This window comes from Monodelphis domestica, chromosome 1 (genome assembly GCF_027887165.1).
Source record: "Monodelphis domestica isolate mMonDom1 chromosome 1, mMonDom1.pri, whole genome shotgun sequence".
Classification (NCBI taxonomy): domain Eukaryota; kingdom Metazoa; phylum Chordata; class Mammalia; order Didelphimorphia; family Didelphidae; genus Monodelphis; species Monodelphis domestica.
In genome coordinates this window covers 281329982-281342751 of record NC_077227.1, presented here as the reverse complement: position 1 = coordinate 281342751, position 12770 = coordinate 281329982, and the positions used below count along the sequence as shown (strand labels likewise).

General features: G+C 38.4%; 1 long non-coding RNA gene across 2 annotated transcripts in view; it reads right to left on the bottom strand.

Moving 5' to 3' along the window:
* Positions 1 to 11825, bottom strand: part of LOC103092220 (uncharacterized) — a 62039-nt gene extending 50214 nt beyond the window's left edge. For both annotated transcript variants that reach the window (XR_008915007.1, XR_008915006.1), the window contains exons 1-2: positions 11684 to 11825; positions 10844 to 10967 (exon numbers count right to left, since the gene is read on the bottom strand). This is a non-coding gene — a long non-coding RNA (uncharacterized LOC103092220). The remainder of the gene's footprint in view (positions 1 to 10843; positions 10968 to 11683) is intronic.
* Positions 11826 to 12770: the final 945 nt, after the last annotated feature.

The following is a 12770-nucleotide window of genomic DNA, read 5'->3' as shown; positions in this document are numbered from 1 at the left end:
ACTTTTAATCGCTGCTATTAGGGAGTTTAATAATATGCTTTCAAGAAAAATCTCTTTGATTTGTTTGAACCCCCAGCTATACATTCCATTGAACTGGAAAGAGTATTTTCTTCTCTCTTCCACTCCCTTTCTCCCTTCTTCTCCCTGCACCTTCTTTCACCCCCAACTCTTTCAGTTGCCTTTAAGCAAAAGAAATCTATACAAGCCAATAATGTTATTGGCTTAAGCACAGTTTTGTCTTTATACCAGCTTTTAGAGAGTAGGTGAGCAGTTAAAAAAAAAGACTAAAGAAACAGAGAGGTTTGGGAATAGGTGAACACTCTTATCTGGGAAGGAGAAGGACACAAGAAGAGGAGCAACCACAGATAGCTTTATTTAGTCTCTCTTACACTGGTCCTGGGTGGCTTCTACATGGTTTAGTTCCAACAGTAGCAGGAGCAATGGAGGCAGGGGCTAGTTCCCAGGAACTCTGCCCAACTCTCTTGTTCTTTAGCTAGCAATTGCTATGTAGTTTAAGCCATAGAGTTTAGAGGCATCAGCCTTCCTTGCCTCCCCCCTCTTTGATTACAGCAGCCATATGATCCCAGGGTTTCTCCCAATTCCTCCAGGGTGCTTGAGTGCCACATCCTGTACTCCCATCTCTCAGATCAAGATCCCTCCTTGCCTGGAGCCCTTGGAGCTTCTGCTCCTCACCTCACTCTTAGGTAGGAGAGGAGCTGCTTAGTGCTTTAGGCAGACTACTACTGCCATGGTGAGTCCTAGGGTCAGAAACTTTTCAGTCTCTTGCAAAATCAGTCACAGTGCACGTTCTGTCTACAATGACATAGAACAATAGTAAGAGAGCTTTGCTACATGTATCCTAAATCCCTGTGGAGAGAAATCCAAATGGTCTGGGAAGTTTATTATATAGACGAGGTTTCCTTCCAGGATAGGAAGCTGGTTTTCTTTAACTTTGCTTTTTTTTTTTAATTTCCTACAGAAGCAAATAGAAAAATGCTCTTTTGATATTCAAAGCCCTTCATACTTAGCCCCCTCCAATCTTTCCAGTCTTCTTATATCTTATTACCCAACTTTGGCCTAATGACATTGGCTTTCTAGTTGTTCCACAAACAAGACACTCTGTCTCTCAGATCTGGACATTCTCCTCAACTATCCCCCATGCCTGCTCTTTCCTCCACTCCAACTACTGACCTCTCTGTCTTCCTTTAAGTCCCAAGTAAAATCCCATCTTCTATAAGAAGACTCTCCAACTCCTCTTAATTCTAGTGCTTTCAGGGGGCAGCTGGGTGGCTCAGTGGATTGAGAGCCAGGCCAAGTGATGGGAACTTCAAATCTGGCCTCAGACACTCCCTATCTGTGTGACCCTGGGCAAGTCACTTAACCCCCATTGCCTAGCTCTTAACTCTCTTCTGCCTTGGAACCAATACACAGTATTAATTCTAAGATGGAAGGTAAAGGTTTTAAAAAACAATCTAAAAATCTAGTGTTTTTCCTCTTTTAATTATTTCCTATTTATCTGTACATAGCTTGCTTTATAAATATTAGTTTGCATGTTGTCTCTCCCACTACATTGCAAAGTTCTTGAGGGCAGGGACTATCTTTTGCCTCTTTTTGTATCATCAACACTTAGCATAGTGTCTGGGACACAGAAGGCACTTAATAAATATTTATTGATTAATTGATTTTGTGTTAAGGAAAGCCATTCAAGCACCAAATCAAGTATTTGTAGAGTACCAAGCCATAATCCTTGGTAAATTTTGTGAAACTTTTCTTGTTTATTGAATCTAGAAAATGTTGCATTTAAACATGATTATGATTTTTGCCTCATATATGTAGGAATGCATGACTTGTGCCACATTGATTGTTTTGAGACTTTGTTCCTCTATGGCACTGGGGAAGCAAGTGAAAGGACAATTCTTATGCTTCCCTAGAGACAACAGAGGATTATTCTGGATTGGAGACATGGTTAATGTGTTCAAAATGCACCCTGCCTATTTGCTGAGGACAGCAAAATTTTTAAATACGAGGGAGAGTGTAATGGGGGTCTAGCACATATGCAAACTTTATTAGCTTGCTTGGCATTAGCCTCCTTGTGGAAGATACTGAGGAGTTGCTTCTGGGAGAGTAGTGCCTAGAAGAAACTGTGTCACATGCATGGAATTCTATAATTGGTTCCATTTGGCTAACCGCATGGTTGGGAAGAAATTTTCTTTGATTGGCCATGTAGGTTGGCACTTCTGGCATCTTTAGAAAGGCCCAAGTCAGTCTTGGCTAATCTTTGCTCCATTTTCATCTGGGGGAGCTTGTCGACTCTTTCACAGTATCCAGTGAGAGACCATGTGGTAAAGAGAAAAGCTTTTGGGCTTTCTTTCTCCAAGGCCATATGTCCTCCAAGAAATAGGCTTCCATCTTTGGCTTTTTTGTTTCTCCTCCATTTTAAGAACAGTGAGTGGAATCTCATGACCTGGGGAGTATGAAAGGTCATTGCAAAGGCTGGTAATCTGGTATTCTGGAGTCAAAATCTAGACCAGGCATAGCAATCAGTGTAGCATCAACCCAACTGAACAGAATTCACTTGGAAGTGATGATGCCACCTTTGGGTATGGACTTAATGGGACTAACGTGCTCCTTTTCAAAAATTGTGACCTAAATTTTGAGCCTTTGTCCCTTTGAGGACAAGGTGGTATAGGGGAAAGTACAGTCCTGAGATATTAGGGGAAATGTTTGTATGTTTGTTCTTGTGATATATATGAAGTAAATATCTCTTTATAAAAATATTTTTAAAATACTAGGTATTAAGGAATTAAATGGAACTAGGGTGCTCATTTGTTGTGGTTGTTCAGTTGTGTCTGGCACTTTGTGAATTTCTTCTCTAGATCATTTAAAGATGAAGAAACTTAGGCAAACCAGGTGCTCAGGGTCACACAATTGATAAGTGTCTGAGGCCAAATTTAAACTCAGAAAGAGTCTTCCTTAACTCCAGGCCTGGCACTCTATGTACTGTGCCACCTAGTTGCCGTAGGGTGCTAGTTATTGGTTTCTAATTAAATAAAGCTACCACAGCTGTTTTGAGCTTTAAGTTAAGTATAGCAGAGAAATACTGCAACTCCTTAGGGTGCCCCTCTGGGACCTTGAGGGGTGAAACAGCAGGTCTGACCCTGAAAGGAGGGTGCCAGAGCATACATGTTACACTGGCATCATAATGAATACTAACATTTAGCAGAGCAAGGACAAACATCCCGATGTCTCAAATAATTATCTAGGACCATGTTGGTGAACCTATGGTACCTGTGCCTGAGCTCCTTTCCCCCTATACATGCATACCTAAGGACATTTCTTACATCACTCACCCCTCTGCCCAGTAACCCAATGGGAGTGCTTTCTTCCTCCCTGTCTGGAGTAAGACTGTGGGGGGGGGTGAAGATGGAGGGGTGTCTCATATGTGGCATGAGGGTTATAGTTTGGGCACTCAGTCTCTAAAAGGTTCACCATCACTGATCTAGGGGGTCCTTTATAGCAAAGATATAACAGCAATGCATGCAATAGATACAGCACAGTGTAAACTATTGCTTGGCAGGCTGCTTCAGTTACTACAGGTCTAAATTACACTCAAGACATATCGCATACACAGGTCAGACCAATACATGCATATCCAAAGAACACAAGAAAATGAACACAAAAACAAAGCAAAAGTAAAATAATAATTTACCAGCAAAATATGCCAAATAGCAAACAGGTAGCCAAATTACACAAAATCCTAGTAATAAGCTAACACATCTATGGTACCCAGAAGCAAATAAATATAAACAAGAAAAATATTAAAAGAGAAGAATTCTCAAAACATTCAGAAGTTAACGTATACATAAACGAGCAATTACCCACAGAATATACACAATATTAAACATTGTCATCTGGCTTTGTGTAGAACTATTTCTCCATTTCCTCATTCTAGTGACATGATATCATAGGTTAGTTTATTCACTGGTCAAAAAGGTCTAGTTCTCCTGTGACCTGCTGACTTGTCTTCTCCTCTATCTGAGCTGTGAATGGTATGGGCTCATCAGAGGATTCATAAGGATTACAATCACATCTCCAAATCTGACCTTAAAGAAAGTCCAGGTTAGTTAGCAGTCATATTATGCTCTGTGGCATGCCTACAGTCTAGGAGTCTCTTTGGCTGAAATACAAGGCAAAAAAGGTTCTGCTCTTGGATCCCAGTCCTCTCATCTTATTTGGACACGTTGTTAGGGGTATGGTATAGTCTTCACTTGAAATTTGTTTTAGATGTCATCTGGCTCAGACACTTTTTGTATGACTGGCAGGTCTCTCTTGGTTGAAGTCTATTAAACTAAATATTCCTTAGTCTAACCTACTCATCATGGAGTCCAACCAATTTACTTATGTCAATCTTGGGCTACTCTGAAAATAGGCAAGTTGTCCAATCTCTTCAGAGTTAGGCAGAGAATATTTTTCTACTGGTCTGAAAAACTATGTTACATAAATACCAGGTTTTCTCAGGAACCCTCTGTCTCCTTCCTTGTTGAAGATCTTGATCATATATATGTGCATTCTGTACTTTCATTTGTTTCTCTCTGTGTGCTTCTAAGTGAAGTTATAGCTAAGTGGAAAACTAATCTCATCTGAGAGGTATACTAGTTGTGTCTGTAGTCTCTTTATCCTTAGAAACTCCAAAGCACACATTAATCGGTAAGCATGGTTCTCATGCAAACATCAGGTAGGGTATAAGATTGGTGCCTCATTCTTGGTAGAATTGTATATGCACAACAGCAATATTATGGATGTATTTCACTAAAATTTTTGTCTTGGTCTTAGTGTCCCTAACACGTTCTTGTTGGTGGCAAGTTTAAGTTGCAGACTTATTGATGCCAAGCAAAGCTAATATCTGCTTTTAAAATCTCTGCCTTGTGGGGTAGCTGGGTAGCTCAGTAGATTGAGATCCATAGAGATGGGAGGTCCTGAGTTCAAATGTGACCTCAGACACTTCCTAGCTGTGTGACCCTGGGCAAATCACTTGACCCCCATTGCCTACCTGTTACCACTCTTCTGCCTTGGAACCAATACACAGTATTGATTTTAAGGCAGAAGGTAAGGGTTTTAAAAAAAATACATAAATAAAAATAAAATCCCTGCCTTGGTCTGAATGTATCCTGGCAGGAAGGAAGACCATATGCTGAGAAAGAGTTCTTCCACTTCCCTCTAACAAAAATGGAAATTTTCTGGATTCTGGATAGATATTGCAGGAATTATTATTGTCATGTATGCTAGACTAATTTTTTTCTTTTTCTTGTTTTTAAATTCTCTAGTTGTATTTAGTAATTTTTTAAATTAAACATTTTTATTTTAAATTCCACATTCTCTTCCTCCTATTTCCACCCATTGAGAGGGCAAGAAATACAATGCCCATTATGCATATGAAGTCATTCAAAACATATTTTTGCATTAGCCATATTTCAGAGAAAGAAAAAGAATGAAAAAAATATGCTTCAGTCTACTAGTTCTCAATCTGGAGGTAGAATAGCATTTTATATCATTAGTCTTTTGGAGTTGTGATAGATCATTGTATTGATCAGAATTACTAAGTCTTTCATAATTGATTTTCCTTCTAATAATGCTATTACTGTGTGAATTGTTCTCCAGGCTCTGATAATTTCATTTTGAATCAGTTTATATTGGTTTTCCCAGGGTTTTTTTTAAACCCTTACCTTCCACCTTAGAATCAATACAATGTATTGGTTCCAAGGCAGAAGAGTGGTAAGGGCTAGGCAATAGGGGTTAAGTGACTTGCCCAGGGTCACACAGCTAGGAAGTGTTTGAGGCCAGATTTGAACCTAGGACTTCCTGTCTCTAGACCTGACTCTCAATCCACTAAGCTACTCAGCTGTCCCATTTCCTAGGTTTTCCTGAAACTATTCTCTTTGTTCTTTCTTATAGTACGGGAGTATTCTATCACATTCATATACCATAACCTTGTTCAACCTTCCACAATTGATAGACATCCTTCAGTTTCCAAATATTTGCTACCCAAAAATAGCTGCCGTAAATATTTTTGTACATGTGAGTCCTTTTCCTTTTCCTTTGATCTCTTCAGGGTATAGACTGAGAAGCAGTATTACTAAGTCAAAGAGTATACACAGTTTTATAGCATTTTGAATATAGTTCTAAATTGTTCTCTAGAATGGTTGAATTCATTCACAGCTCCATGAACAGTGCCTTGGCATACATATTTTCCCACATCTCCCCCTGAATTTGCCAGTTTCCTTTTAATTAACTTTAATTAGCCAATCTGATGGGTGTGAGGTGGACCTCAGAGTTGTTTTAATTTTCATTTCTAAGTTCATTTTTTTCACGAAAGATACAACTTAGACACTTAATTTGTTCAGTTGATTAGCCTCAGACCATTATTGGAATAGCTTCCTGGTGACCTAAGTACAAAGTCAGCTTTTAAGGAGAGCAACAAGAATTTGCTCTCCTCCCTCAGGTTTCTGTCCAGTGGACCAGCATAGCCAACATAGAAATAGAGAAATTCCCAACTGCATTATTGAATGCTACATCTTTCCCCCATACTATGGTGACCTAAATCAACCTTCATTTGTTAATGGATAGATGGCTTTCAAGACCATTTAATTCTAATTTTGAGTCAGGCCCAGCCTGAAACATTGTTGTTGAATTTTCCCAGTTTTTCCATTTGGAAATGATAATGTTCTTTGGTCCTATCAGTTCTGATAGGTTTAGTCCATCACTAAAGACTAAAATTTTGGGACTGTCTAAGAACTCTTCTAAAAGAACTGCTGCTAGAGTTTTATATGGCAGATGGGAGGCATAATGGGATCTGTGCTATTTGGACTTTGTTAGAACAAGGACATGGAAAGAGAAACGAAAGAAACTCATACTAGAGGAGTATGTTGCTGCTCTCTCCTGGTTCTCCTTCTACATGTCTGACTACTCTCTGTCAATCTCTTTTGCTAAATCTTCATCCAGGCCATGCCCTGGATGGGTATGGTGGGTATCTCCCAGGGTTCTTTCCCCTGAGCCTTCTTCTCTTCTTCCTCTATACTGTTTCACTTGGTGATTTCTGTTCCTATAGATTCATTTATCACCGTTATGCTGATGATGCTAAAATCGTAGCCAGTATAACTTTTCTCCTGACCTCAAGTCTTCTATCTCCAACTGCTTGCTAAGCTCTCAAAACAGAAGTCCTGTAGATATCTTTATTTTTATTTATTTTTATTTTATTTTTTCCTGTAGATATCTTAAATGCAGCATGTTAGAAACTGAGCTAATTATCTTTCTCTCTTTATATTCCCCCTTTCCAAACTTCCGTATTAACGTTTAGGACTCCATCATATTTCTAGTCAGCCAGGTTTGATACCTAGGTATTATCTTTGATTCTTCATTTACTCTTATCCCATCTCCATATCTAAATGGTTGCCAAGTCATGTTGATTTTTATCTTTGTAACATCTCTCACATATGCCCTTTTTTCTCTTACGACATTGCCCATCACCCTAATACAGACCTTTATCACCTCACTCCTATATAATTAAAAAAAAACAAAACAACCCTTACCTTTCATCTTAGAACCAATACTGTGTATTGGTTCCAAGGCAGAAGAGCAGCAAGGGCTAGGCAAAGGGAGTTAAATGACTTGTCCAAGGTTATATATCTAGGAAGTTTCTGAGGGCAGATTTGAACCCAGGACCTCACATCTCTAGGCCTGGCACTCAGTCCACTGAGCTATCTAGCTACCCCTACTCTAGTACTACTTTAATAGCCTGCTGGTTGGCCTCTTTGCCTCAGGTCTTTCCCATTATTATTGACTGTCAAACTAATCTTCCCAAGGCACAGTTCTGACATGTATCCCCCTACTCAATAAACTAATGGTTCTCTATTGCTTCCAAGATCATAAACATTGTTTAGCATTCAAAGTTCTTCGCTGCACCCTTCATACACTCTCTGAGATCTAGTGATGTTGGTCTTCTTGTTGTTTCTCATATAAGACTTCCATTCCCTGACTCTAGGCATTTTCAGTGGCTATCCCCCATGCCTGGAATGCCTCTTGGCTTCCTTGCCTTCCTATAAGTTCTTGCTAAAATCCCACTTTCAATGAGAAGTCTTTCCCAATCACCTTAATTCTAGTGCTTTTTCTTCTGACCATTATCTGGTTTATCTTGGCTAAATCATGTTTGCGCAATTGTTTTCATCGTATCCCCTCCATCAGCGTGTGCTCATCAGGAACAGGGGACTGTATTTTGCCTTTCTCTGTAGTCTTCAGTACCAACCTTTAGCACAGTGCCTGGAACATGGTAGGTGCTTAATTATTGACTGATTGACAATGCTTGAGTTTCTCTAGGAGCACAGAGGCTTCTCTGGAATTAGTGACACTGACAAGAATACTTAAATTCACCCACATTAGTGGGTATGTCATGGATGAAGAATGTACAAAGGAAGTACAAACGGAGTGGCCAGATTGGTGAAAAAAATATACCCAGGAGAGAGCAGTATCATGAAAACCTACAGAGAATATTGAGAAGAGGTTGACTGATAGTATCCCAGGTTGCAGAGAGGTCAGGAAGTTTAAGGATTAAGAAAAGATGATCAGATTTAGTAGTTAGGAAATCCTTATAACTTGATAAAAATCCTGCTGAGCAGATTAAAAAAAAACTCCTTCTTTTTCTCTGACATAAGAATCTAGTAGTAGGTGCTGCATAAATCCATTACTGAGAACCAGTTATCACCTAATAGACATAGTTCAGGGCATTTTGAACTCTTGGCATGGTGGATTATTGGTCCTCATGGGTTCTTTTGTTCAAAATTGAATATTATATACACATTTTGTTCTTTGGCACCAATGCTATATATGGGTTCTGGGACTTTACGATTGTGCCATTGACTTGCAGATTCTTGAGATGGTCTCTGAAGTCATCCATTGCAACTGAAGGAATTTTTCTAAATTATTTCTGGAATTGTTAGGGTTCAGTGAGCTGGATCCTGTGGGTTGCTCCTCAGGTACATCCCACATACCACTCATTCAGTGAAAACATATTTATTTTCTTGCTGAGCTTTTGGGTGAACAATTCCTTCCTTTATTTTGGAATTGGGGAGTCACCAAAATAAAATTTCTTGAGATTCTGTTCTGAAGTTGTGAAGCCAGTATTACTGTGATGCTGACTGCCACCATTTACCTCTGCAAGGTTAAATGGAAGATCAAAGAATGAAGCTTGCTGTTCATGGTATCCTGCTAATATCTTAGACTAAGTCTTTATCCCACATGGATATAAAAGAAGCTAGACACTGGCAGCTGGGTTACTATCATTAACAAGGGACTACAATAGGCTCCCTAGTGGGGGATCCCTGTACCTGTGACAAGTGGAGCAGGGAGCAATTTAGAGGACAGAACATTGAAGGAAGGGGCATTATGAACTAATGGGAGTCTATACCAATGAAGGCCCTTCACACATCTATGCCATTTATTGTGATTGGGACCAAATGGAAACTCTTGCAGTTATTCAAGTCATGTCATGAAGTTAATAAAGTTAATAAACACTAAATTATATAGGGTAGTGGCGGTGGTGATGAAGATGAAGGAAGCTGGAGTATGATGCCCTTATCATAATCCTGCAGGAAATCAGGTAGTTCTTGGTAGCTTATAATTATTATGAATAAAAATTAATGTTGGAAACTTTATACTAAAATTTTAAGTGTATTTATTAATAAAGAGAAAGAAAGAGAGAAAATAATGTTTCCAGACTTCCTAGCTTAAAGTAAGAGCAGGTCTCTTATTCCAACCCAGTGCCCAGAGATGGCTACCTAGATAAATTACACTAGGACAGCTCAAGAGAGAGTTGGAGCTTCACACACTGGATCTCCAAGTTCCCTCTATGCCCTTCTTCTGGATCCTTTGAGATACTTCCATTGGCCAATGGTCTCTGCCATAACCTCTGCGACCTCCCCACCATGCTGGCCGACCTAGAGGCACGACTCTATGACTCCTGTGACTATTTACAGTGGTGAGTTCTGGGATTGGAATGGGCTGGAGGAGTCCCAGATATTTACTTTGTACACAGTGGACCCCAGCTTTTATGCCCAACACTAGACTTTCTTGACTTCATAAATATGGTCAACCTGGTGGTCTAAACATGTGGTAAGTAGTACAGGATCACCAACCTTGCAAATACTTTTTTCTCTATTCTAGTGTCTAAGACTGCTTAGGAACAATTTGCCTTTACTGGAGGATCCCTGCCTGAACTGTCCTTCAAACTACCACGATCTGGTGGGCAGACCTGAAAGAAGCTTCCCTTCTTGAGGACACTGATATAAAACACTACAGTTATGATATGATATTGACTTGGCTGAAGGAGGTCACAGTGCTGAGGCCATAGATCACGTGGGAGTCCATATGAAGGATATGAAATCAGCTCTATAAAAATCCAGGGTCCAGTTCTATCAACTCTACTTGCTCAATGGATTCATACTTGTGAGGACTTGGCTCTTGAGGGATGCCATCTTGCCTATTTTACTGTTGGTTCCTCTTGGGTAGCAAGAGGTATCTGGAAAATAGAGGCCCTGCCAAATTCTTTCAGGGTGACATATTTTATGAGAAAGGCTTAATCTTCTCCCCTCATTTTAAATATAGATATTTCTAATGCTTGTCACAGTAAAGTAGGAAAAATTCTGCTTAAAGGAATAGAAAGAATTAAAGAAGAATTTAAATTCCCAGATAGAGAAAAGAAAAAAAATATTTTTAAAAATTTATCTTCAAAAGAACTGAGCTTATAACAAAGGTTAAAGTTGAAAGTATTTTGTATAACAAGGCAACTGCTTACTTCTTTCTAGTTCCTTTCTTCATCTAGATGGAACCACTCTTTCATAACTCCTCTCTTTAGGCTTGAGTTTCTGTAGGGCCCACCTTGCTTTCCACCCCATGGAGGAAAGTTTTCCTGGAATCATCTGAAAGAATGGGACAACAGGAAAGAGATATATGCCTGCGGAGACTGAGGCAAAATGTCTCAGAGAAAGGACTCATCTCTCTACTTAACAAGTTTATTTTCTGTTAACAACACCTTTATCTCATTCTTTGTCCAAAGGAATTCATTAATACCTGAATTCATTTTCAATATATATCTTGGAAATTTAATAATATGTTTTCAATTTTAAATAATTAAAATAAATAATTTCATTTTATATGTATTTATTATCTGTATCTCTATTATACCCTTCCTATCACCCCCAAACTATGAAAAAATCTTGAAAAAAGACCCCACATGGCTATTTTATTTTCTCTCTCTCTCTCTCTCTCTCTCTCTCTGACAGAAGGTGAGTGGTGTGTTTCATCTTAGTCTTCTAGACTCATTATTTTTTAAATTTAACAGTTCTAAATGGTTTCAAAATTGTTTTTCTCTATAATGTCCTAGTCATTGTATAAATTTGTTCTCTTGGTTCTGCTTAGTTCACTTTGCATCAATTCACAAAGATCTTCCCAATTTCCTTGGAACTATCATTTTCATAATTTCTTATAACAATAATATTTTATGCCACATTTTGCCATATGCCATAATTTGTTTAACCATACTCCAATTGGACCCTTTTAGTTTTCTTTTTTTATTATTACTACAAAAATAAGCTACTATAAATACTTATGTTCATGTAAATACTTTTTCTTCTACCTTTTTGGCATATAGGTCTCAATCTCCTCTTGTTCCCCCATAGTGGTAATAGAGCAGGGGTTATGTCTGGTCCCTAAGACCATTTGTTTTTTAGTTTCTGTTCAATCAGTAGTTGAAGCCAGCCATTGGACACAGAGGTATACAATATATGGACATGCAATGGCCCTGTCCCTTGTCTCTACTGCCATAAGCAATACTGACTTTTCTCCACCACAGTGTTTACTATTACCTGGGGATCCTTGTCATCACTTTTAGTACCTTGCTTTTCTTTCTCTTCTTTGACACTTTCCCTCTCAAAAGGTATTTCCTTTCTCCCTTTTTGGGAAGGGAAGGTGCATACCCTTTTATAGCCCTTTGGGCAATTTTCCAAATTACACTCCAAAATGGTTGGATCAGCTTACAGCTCTGCCAGCAATGCATTAGGGTCCCAATTTTGCCACATTCCTTCCAATATTTATTGCTTTCTACTGTCATATTAACTAATCTGATAGGTTTGAGGTGGTATTTCAGAGTTGTTCTAATTTACATTTCTCTAATCAAGAGAGATTTAGAACATTTTTTATATGATTATTGATAGTTTTGATTTCTTCATCAGAAAACTGCTTATTCATATCCTTTGACCATTTGTCATTTGGGGAATGACTTTTATTCTTAAAATTTTGATTAGTTTTTAATATATTTTGGAAATGAGATTTATATTAGAGAAATTTATTATAAAATTTTTTTCCACAGTTTGTTGTTTCCCTCAATCTTGGTAACATTGGTTTTGTTTGTATAGAAACTTTTAAATTTAATAAAATTAAAATTATTCATTTTACATCTTGTAATGTTCTCTATCTCTAGTTTGATCATAAATTCTTCCATTCTCCACAGATCTGATGGGCAAACTATTTAGTGTTCCTCTAATTTATTTATACTATCACCCTTTATGTCTAAATCATATACCCATTTTGACTTTATCTTGGCATAGGTCGTGAGATAATGATCTATACCTAATTTTTACTATACTGTTTTCCAATTTTCCCAGCAGTTTTCGTCAAATAGTGAATTTGTATCCCAAAAGCTGGGATCAGGTTTATGAAACACT